We start from the raw sequence: 9,824 nt of genomic DNA, 5'->3' as shown, positions 1-9,824 counted from the left end.
CTACAGCCAATCACACAGCAGCAATGCTTGATATGAAGGATACCTACTGTACATAAGGGCTTGAAGAAGAAAATGAGCATTTCATGAAGGTATTATGAGCTGTTTATGAATGTTTTACGAAGTCCTTATATAGTTCCACATTTACAGACATGCATCCAAACAAAAGTGTATGGATAAATAAGAGGACTTAAAGAGGCACAGAACTTTTGGCTTTGGGGGTCCGCTAATTAGACATTCATTGGAACTGAGCACACCGCTCCACCTCATGAGAATTTTGTTTTGGTTGTTTGCCTAAAACTAAGGATTTGAGTAGTGTCATGAGATAAAAAATTGATTAATATTATATCATATGTATGCCATTTGTATATGAACCATACAGCCAACATTTGACGTAAACAACTAGCAACTCCTCCATCGTGTATAAATCAAGTTACAAAAGGCTCTTTGGTTGAACAGAAAAAAAGCCCTGTTAGTTCTACTGAAACAAGGACTCTGTGGCTCTCATGGGGCTTTGGAGCAGAGCCCTCTGATTGTGTCGAGGTAGTCTACAGACAGAAGCTAATGTTGGCTACAGAGCACATAGTACGGCGGTGTTGGCCAGCAGCCCATAGGCCACCACAGCTCACACCAACCAAACACACCAACCTCACCCTGTGCAAATGGAACAGGGGAACACGAAAACAACGGCACATTTGAGAAAAGCAGAGTGGGAAAATGTTCAGTAATCTGTTTTGCATTCTCAACACCAACACTTGGACCAAAGGTTTCTTCACAGCTTTTGTAGGTTTTCTTTTTTTCTCCTTCTTTAGAAGGCAGAACTCCTTTGATTCTCAACTCTGTCTGTAAAAAAAACATTTCAAAAAGATAATCCATTGGATCTAATTGACACAAAGCCCTTAGTACCCAACCCCACCTCCCCACACACTCCCCTCCCATTCCATAGCCCTTGTTACTTCTGAGAAAGGCCAAGTGTTTTTGTCCTGTAAATACCACGGAGCAGAGACAAAAAGGAGGTTTTTAAAATGCAGTCTACAATCCATTACATATATTCCCCCAGCATATCCATTCAGTAATTATTCATTAGAAAACATTTAACGTCACAGTCAATTTCACACTGGCCAGTTGAAACACAATAGAGGAGATTTGCCCTATTTTTGGGTGAGAATGGGAGGGTGGACGGGGGCGGTTGGACAGAGGAAGGGTGAGGGCAAAGGAGGGAGGGAATGAGGGAGGGGGAAGTATTTGTCTGATCTGAGAACCCTCTGAAACGGGGCCGTCTTGAGACAACGGGGCAGACTAAATAGTGCAGTAACGGTCTATGTCCCGCTGTTTGCTATGACACTCATTTAGTGTGCCCTGGGAGTGAACAATAGGGGCTTGTTCCAAGCAATCCTGTGCTGTAATTTGGACTTCATTACTCTTCTCACACCGGGCACCATGGATGGAAAGAGGGGGGGGGGCTGGTCAGATGAGAGGGTTTTTTCCACCTGTCAGCCAACCTCCCATCTACCCCCACCCCCCAAATCTCACCCCCTCTCCTAAACAATACCCCTCACTCCGTGTCCCCACCAATAACCCTCACGACCACCTCCCCGCAGTCTTCCCCCACTTTAAGCCATTGAGACAGGTGAACAATATCATTGAAGGCACACCATTTGAGATGTCAAAATCAATCTGGCAACTTGATGGTAGTGGTGTATTTTTTTTACACTGCCCTCCTTCATGGGAACAAACATTTCTCAAAGCAGTGCAAGCAGACGATGTGCAAAGCTCAGGGACGGATGGGACGGGATACTGTACAGCTCCATAACAGATCATATGTATTAAGTAATTCATAGAACTATTAATACAGTGAGGCAGAATTTCTGTACTCGAAGAATGGCCACAGTAAAGCAATAACTGTGTACAAGACACTGACTCTGTGAGGTTACTGTACTACAGCTGTGTGAACTGGTGACATGCTCATATTACTGAACACGGCAGAATTCCATGGACAAATGCCTTTTATCCATCTAGGCTACATTGAATGACAGATAAAAGTGACTGAAATATTGTGTACCTAAAACACTCGGAGATACAAAGCCCATGAAGAACAGTGGAAACAATGGTTACGTAGGGAACCCAATCAGCCATTCATTGTCAGATCAAATGACCAATTGTCTTAAGAGATGCCCCTTCATCTTGGTCTAGAGTGTCAACCAACATCGCCTGAAACAGTGGTGACCTCATCTAATCCCTGTGAGAGATGGATGTGGAAGGGGAAAACTAACTAGGAAGACCCAGTGAAACATGGGTCATATTCATTAAGCACCAAAAGGAAGAAAATGGACTGAAACAGGGATGGACTACTTGAACTTGTCCAATAAGAAACATGCATGTTTGTTTTCTGTTCCAATTTTTTTTTTGTTTTTATTCCATTGTGTGCCCTAATAAACAGGACCATCATGAGACACTCAAGTCCATGGCAGTCCGCTCCTCAGCCAGGAAACAAGAAAACCTGTCTCCAAAGGATGGAATGAGCCTGCCTCCATCCATTCTTCTATTCTGCCCCGCAGCATGGCGGCCAATCTCTTCACTTGATCAGCAAGATCTTGTTACACCCCACTAACAGAGTTAGTCAGACAGTGAGCCCCCAACGGGATGATATTAGTTATTTTATATTTTTTACTTGTAAAGATTTTTAACTAGTTAACTAACATCCTAGCTTTAAAAATACAAAATGGAACACAAACAGTACATTGGAACATTCAATCATACCTGCATTCTCCAAATCTGTATTGGTCAGTTCTCAGTCAAACTCAGGAATGGGATGGGGACATTCAGGTTGGCTCCAAATTCTTCATTCACCCTCGCTGGACCGGAGCTATATCACACGTGTGCTGCTTCTCCATGTCCTCCCATGCTCTATTCAGTCACTGTAGATGAATCACTGACCATTAGTTGGCAAAAGAAGAAATCCTGTATTTACATTACAGTCCTTTCTCCTCTGCAGCCACTACAGACCCATCACTGAGGATCTACCACTGGGGTTGGTGGTCCTGTCTACCTGTGTGCTCTGCTCTTCCACACCTTAGTCATACCGACCCAGGCTCACGGCACTGCGGCCCGGCTGCTTAATCTATCATTCATGCCATGGGGGATGGAGGTGGAGGGACAGGGAGATCTTATTCAGTGCTTACTTGAGTGTCTACTAGCTCGACGGGGTGTAACACAAAGATGCAGAAACACAATCCAATCCAACCCTCCTCCGAGTCTCTCTTGTCGTGTGTGTGTGTGTGTGTGTGTGTGTGTGTGTGTGTGTGTGTGTGTGTGTGTGTGTGTGTGGTGTGTGTGTGTGTGTGCGTTCGAACCAGCAGCACAGCAACCCCCGCTGGCATAGCATAGGACTGGTTACTGATCTTTGATTACGTTGCAGGCTAATTACAAACTACTCAGAGTATAGTTCCACTGGGCCACCGCTATTTCAGAAGGGTCTCTGACTGCTGCTACAAGTGCCCTGCTCGACATAATGCTTTTCTCATAATGCCAAGCTGGGTCATATTCATTCTTGCACACCATAGAAAAATGTAGCAATATGTTTTGCAACAGAATACAATAACAAGTGTTTCTTATTGGACAAGTTTAGGTAATCACTCTGTTTCAGTCCGTTTAGTGACTAATGAAAGGACCCTGATATTAAATCTTAGAGCTCTCTGATCAGATGTCAATGATCGTGGATTCAAGAAACTTTGCTTTGCGCGTGCACCATAGAAAACTACACACGCTTGACAAGAAATGTCCCAAGGTTTACGAGATAACCTCCAAAAGGCCTGGGAATACGAACAAAATGACCCTTTATATTCTCCCATCATATATTTAAGCAATAAGGCACAAGCAGGTGTGGTATATGGCCAATATACCTCGGCTAAGGGCTGTTCTTATGCACAACGCAACGCAGAGTGCCTGGATACAGCCCGCGGCCATATACCACAAAACCCTGAGGTGCCTTATTGCCATTATAAACGGGTTACATACGCAGTAAATATAAATGTTTTGTCATACCCATGGTATATGGTCTGATACCACGGCTGTCAGCCAATCAGCATTCAGTGCTCGAACCACCCAGTTTATAATAATCAGTATATTTACATCTTTACACTATAAACACACAGTTGTAAGAAAAAATAAGAGACAACTTATAAAATAAAAACTTCAGCAAGAGACTGTTGGGTCGTATCAGGTTTGTGGTGTTCCCTTGCATTGGGTATTCACAGGGAAAGACCACAAGGGAGCATTAACCTGGTAACCTCAGTAACATGGTAACCTGTAGCAGCAAACACGCATGCATGAATGCAACGCAAGTACGCATGCACACACACACACACACAGACAGGGGGAAGGAGAAGCACAGGTGTCCATTTCCACTGGCCCGATGACCTAAACGAGACAAAATATCAAATGTCCCTCTATTTGTGGCAGTTCAAGCTGCTTCCCACCATTGGAGTAAAGTTAGACATAATGGATGTTCAGATGTTGCCCATTTCAATTATCCACCCTCCACTCCGAAAAGTTGTCAGGGGGCTACTTCTGCCCGAGCACCCCAATCCCCAATCCGGCAGCCCAGCAATGCTTGTCCAATCTTAACAAGCTTTGCGCTACCCACTGGGCTCTGATTCAGCACGAGACCCGGTTAAATCCAATTACACAGGAGTCAGAGAGGTTGATTTTCCCATTAGAGAGTCCATGCTGAGAATGAAGGCTGGATGATAACACTCACATCATCAGAACATTACAGCCAAGTCCCTCCCTCTCTCGCGCCCCCCCTCCCCACTTTCTATCTCTCTCTCCCATTCCCCCTTTTCCTCTATCCCTCTCTCGCTCCCTTTTTCTCTCTTTTTCTTTCTTTCATAGTCCATCAAAGTAATTTTTCAGAGCAGCGGAACGAGGGCCGAGCTCCCGTCTTCAGTTCATGTTCCAGCCGTGGAGTACACGGTCAGCAAGGTTAATTACTCCCTGTATACATTGAAGGCAGTTCTTTACTTTCACAACATTTCGTGTCTTTGTCTGAAGCTACAGTATATGACATAAGAACCACCTGTATGTATTTCTTTCAATTTACAGTATGATTTCATATGTATGTGAACAGCATTTTTCCCTATTCTGTATGAATAACAACAGGTCATCAAAATAGTTAAACGGTTTTAAAAACAATTCTAATAAATGCAACAGTTGGACAATGGATTTTTTAAATCCATCAGATATTGGCTGAATTATAGCACATTAAACATTTCACTGGCACTGACAAATCATTAGTTCAATCATTAGTTCATTTATTGTGAAATGTTACTTTTTTTTTCATAGAATGCACTCATATCTTCAGAAAGTATTCATACCCCACATTTTATGTGGCAGCGATTACAGCTGTGAGTCTTTCTGGGTAAGTCACTATGAGCTTTCCACACCTGGATTGTGCAACATTTGCCCATTATTATTTAAAAAAAATATTCAAGCTCTGTCAAATTTGTTGTTAATCATTGTTAGACAACCCTTTCAGGTCTTGCCATAGATTTTCAAGCAGATTTAAGTCAAAACTGAATCTCAGCCACTGTTCTTGGTAAGCAACTGCAGTGCAGATTTGGCCTTGTGTTTTAGGTTATTGTCCTGCTGAAAGGTGACTTCATCTCCCAGTGTATGGTGGAATGCAAGCTGAACCAGGTTTTCTGCTTGGATTTTGCCTGTGCTTAACTCTATTCCATTTCTTTTTTATCCTGAAAAACTCCCCAGTCCTTAATGATTACAAACATACCCATAACATGTATGCCAACATAACATTTTTACTCCTGAACTTATTTAGGCTTGCCATAACAAAGGGTTGAATACTTATTGACTCAAGACATTTCAGTTTTTCTTTTTTTAATTAATTAGTAAACACTTTGAAAAACATAATTCCACTTTGACAATATGGGGCATTGTGCGTAGGCCAGTGGAAAAAAAAACTCAATTTGATCCATTTTAAATTCAGGCTGTAACACAACAAAATGTGGAAAAGTAAAGGAGGTGTGAATACTTTCTGAAAGCACTGTATACATTTTCTAATGGTATCAGGTATTTAAAAAATATTTTGTGTTAAAATTAAGAAAATTGTATGTGCCTCATTTGCATAAATACACTGGGTGTATTTTCATATTGTCACACCCTGATCTGTTTCACTTGTCTTTGTGATTGTCTACACCGCCCTCCAGGTGTCGCCCATGGCTGCAATCACCAAAAACTTGTTCTGTCTTGGCTGGGACTACTTGCACTCACCTGCACTGTCTAGAGACAGCCTCATGAATTAATGTTGTTGTCCTGTTCTGGTGTATAATTCAACAAGTGTGCCAAAAGCAGGACACCCTCGGATAAAACATCAACATGCTTGGCTGTAGATTACATCTATCTACAGTTGAAATCGGAAGTTTGCTGGAGTCATTAAAACTCGTTTTTCAACCACTCCACAAATGTCTTGTTAACAAACTATAGTTTTGGAAAGTCGGTTAGGACATCTACTTTTTGCCTGACACAAGTAATTGTTCCAACAATTGTTTACAGACAGATTATTTCACTGTATCACAATTCCAGTGGGTCAGAAGTACATGCACTAAATTGACTGTGCCTTTCAACAGCTTGGACAATTCCAGAAAATTATGTCATGGCTTTAGAAGCTTCTGATAGGCTAATTGACATAATTTGAGTCAATTGGAGGTGTACCTGTGGATGGATTTCAAGGCCTACCTTCAAACTCAGTGCCTCTTTACTTGACATCATGGGAAAATGAAAAGAAATCAGCCAAGACCTCAGAAAAAAAATTGTAGACCTCCACAAGTCTGGTTCATCCTTGGGAGCAATTTCCAAACGCCTGAAGGTACCACGTTCTTCTGTACAAACAATAGTACACAAGTATAAACACCATGAGACCACACAGCCGTCATACCGCTCAGGAAGGAGACACATTTGGTCTCCTAGAGATTAACGTACTTTGGTGCGAAAAGTGCAAATCAATCCCAGAACAGCAGCAAAGGACCTTGTGAAGATGCTGGAGGAAACAGGTATAAAAGTATCTATATTCAAAGTAAAACGATTCCTATATCAACATAACCTGAAAGACCGCTCAGCAAGGAAGAAGCCACTGCTCCAAAACCGCCATTTTAAAGACAGACTACAGTTTGCAACTGCACATGGGGACAAAGATCATACTTTTTGGAGAAATGTCCTCTGGTCTGATGAAACAAAAATAGAACTGTTTGGCCATAATGACCATCGTTATGTTTGGAGGAAAAATAGGCAGGCTTGCAAGCCAAAGAACACCATCCCAACTGTGAAGCATGGGGGTGGCAGCATCATGTTGTGGGGGTGCTTTGCTGCAGGAGGGACTGGTGCACTTCACAAAATAGAGTGCATCATAAGGCAGGAAAATTATGTGGATATATTGAAGCAACATCTCAAGACATCAGTCAAGAAGTTAAAGCTTGGTCGCAAATGGGTCTTCCGAATGGCCAATGACCCCAAGCATACTTCCAAAGTTGTGACAAAATGGCTTAAGGGCAACAAAGTCAAGGTATTGGAGTGGCCATCACAAAGCCCTGACCTCAACCTATAGACAATTTGTGGGCAGAACTGAACAAGCGTGTGCAAGCAAGGAGGCCTACAAACCTGACTCAGTTACACCAGCTCTGTCAGGAGGAATGGGCCAAAATGCACCCAACTTATTGTGGGAAGCTTGTGGAAGGCTACCCGAAATGTTTGACCCAAGTTAAACAATTTAAAGGCAATGCTACCAAATGCTAACTGAGTGTATGTAAACTTCTGACCCACTGGGAATGTGAAGAAAGAAATAAAAGCTTAAATAAATAATTCTCTCTACTATTATTCTGACATTTCACATTCTTAAAATAAAGTGGTGATCCTAACTGATCTAAGACAGGGAATTTTTACGAGGATTAAATGTCAGAAATTGTGCCAAACTGAGGTTAAATGTATTTGGCTATGGTGTAAGTAAACTTTCGACTTCAACTGTATATACACTGCTCAAAAAAATAAAGGGAACACTTAAACAACGCAATGTAACTCCAAGTCAATCACACTTCTGTGAAATCAAACTGTCCACTTAGGAAGCAACACTGATTGACAATAAATTTCACATGCTGTTGTGCAAATGGAATAGACAACAGGTGGAAATTATAGGCAATTAGCAAGACACCCCCAATAAAGGAGTGGTTCTGCAGGTGGTGACCACAGACCACTTCTCAGTTCCTATGCTTCCTGGCTGATGTTTTGGTCACTTTTGAACGCTGGCGGTGCTTTCACTCTAGTGGTAGCATGAGATGGAGTCTACAACCCACACAAGTGGCTCAGGTAGTGCAGCTCATCCAGGATGGCACATCGATGCGAGCTGTGGCAAGAAGGTTTGCTGTTTCTGTCAGCGTAGTGTCCAGAGCATGGAGGCGCTACCAGGAGATAGGCCAGTACATCAGGAGACGTGGAGGAGGCCGTAGGAGAGCAACAACCCAGCAGCAGGACCGCTACCTCCGCCTTTGTGAAAGGAGGAGCACTGCCAGAGCCCTGCAAAATGACATCCAGCAGGCCACAAATGTGCATGTGTCTGCTCAAACGGTCAGAAACAGACTCCATGAGGGTGGTATGAGGGCCCGACGTCCACAGGTGGGGGTTGTGCTTACAGCCCAACACCGTGCAGGACGTTTGGCATTTGCCAGAGAACACCAAGATTGGCAAATTCGCCACTGGCGCCCTGTGCTCTTCACAGATGAAAGCAGGTTCACACTGAGCACATGACAGACGTGACAGAGTCTGGAGACGCCGTGGAGAACGTTCTGTTGCCTGCAACATCCTCCAGCATGACCGGTTTGGCGGTGGGTCAGTCATGATGTGGGGTGGCATTTCTTTGGGGGGGCCGCACAGCCCTCCATGTGCTCGCCAGAGGTAGCCTGACTGTCATTAGGTACCGAGATGAGATCCTCAGACCCCTTGTGAGATCATATGCTGGTGCGGTTGTCCCTGCGTTCCTCCTAATGCAAGACAATGCTAGACCTCATGTGGCTGGAGTGTGTCAGCAGTTCCTGCAAGAGGAAGGCATTGATGCTATGGACAGGCCGCCCTTTCCCCAGACCTGAATCCAATTGAGCACATCTGGGACATCATGTCTCGCTCCATCCACTAACGCCACGTTGCACCACAGACTGTCCAGGAGTTGGCGGATGCTTTAGTCCAGGTCTGGGAGGAGATCCCTCAGGAGACCATCCGCCACCTCATCAGGAGCATGCCCAGGCGTTGTAGGGAGGTCATACAGGCACGTGGAGGCCACACACACTACTGAGCCTCATTTTGACTTGTTTTAAGGACATTACATCAAAGTTGGATCAGCCTGTAGTGTGGTTTTCCACTTTAATTGTGAGTGTGACTCCAAATCCAGACCTCCATGGGTTGATAAATTTGATTTCCATTGATAATTTGTGTGTGATTTTGTTGTCAGCACATTCAACTATGTAAAGAAAAAAAAAATAAGAAGAATATTTCAGTCATTCAGATCTAGGATGTGTTATTTTAGTGTTCCCTTTCTTTTTGGAGCAGTGTATATATATATATATATACATACATACTTTACAAGATCAGACGTAATATCACTATAATCTGAGTGTTCATTTTCAGAAGTTGCTTTCATTTCAGGCAGTCTAATTTGTAAACACAACTGTATTAAACTATAACTTTCTTAAATTCCACAGAAAATGAACACCCATCAAAATAACGGTCTTATTCTTCTCTTTCTTGTGATGTAAGGTTCGAGATGATGT

The sequence above is a fragment of the Oncorhynchus clarkii genome, chromosome 6, assembly GCF_045791955.1.
Source record: "Oncorhynchus clarkii lewisi isolate Uvic-CL-2024 chromosome 6, UVic_Ocla_1.0, whole genome shotgun sequence".
In the NCBI taxonomy this organism is placed as follows: Eukaryota; Metazoa; Chordata; class Actinopteri; order Salmoniformes; family Salmonidae; genus Oncorhynchus; species Oncorhynchus clarkii.
This window is presented reverse-complemented; position numbering follows the sequence as displayed.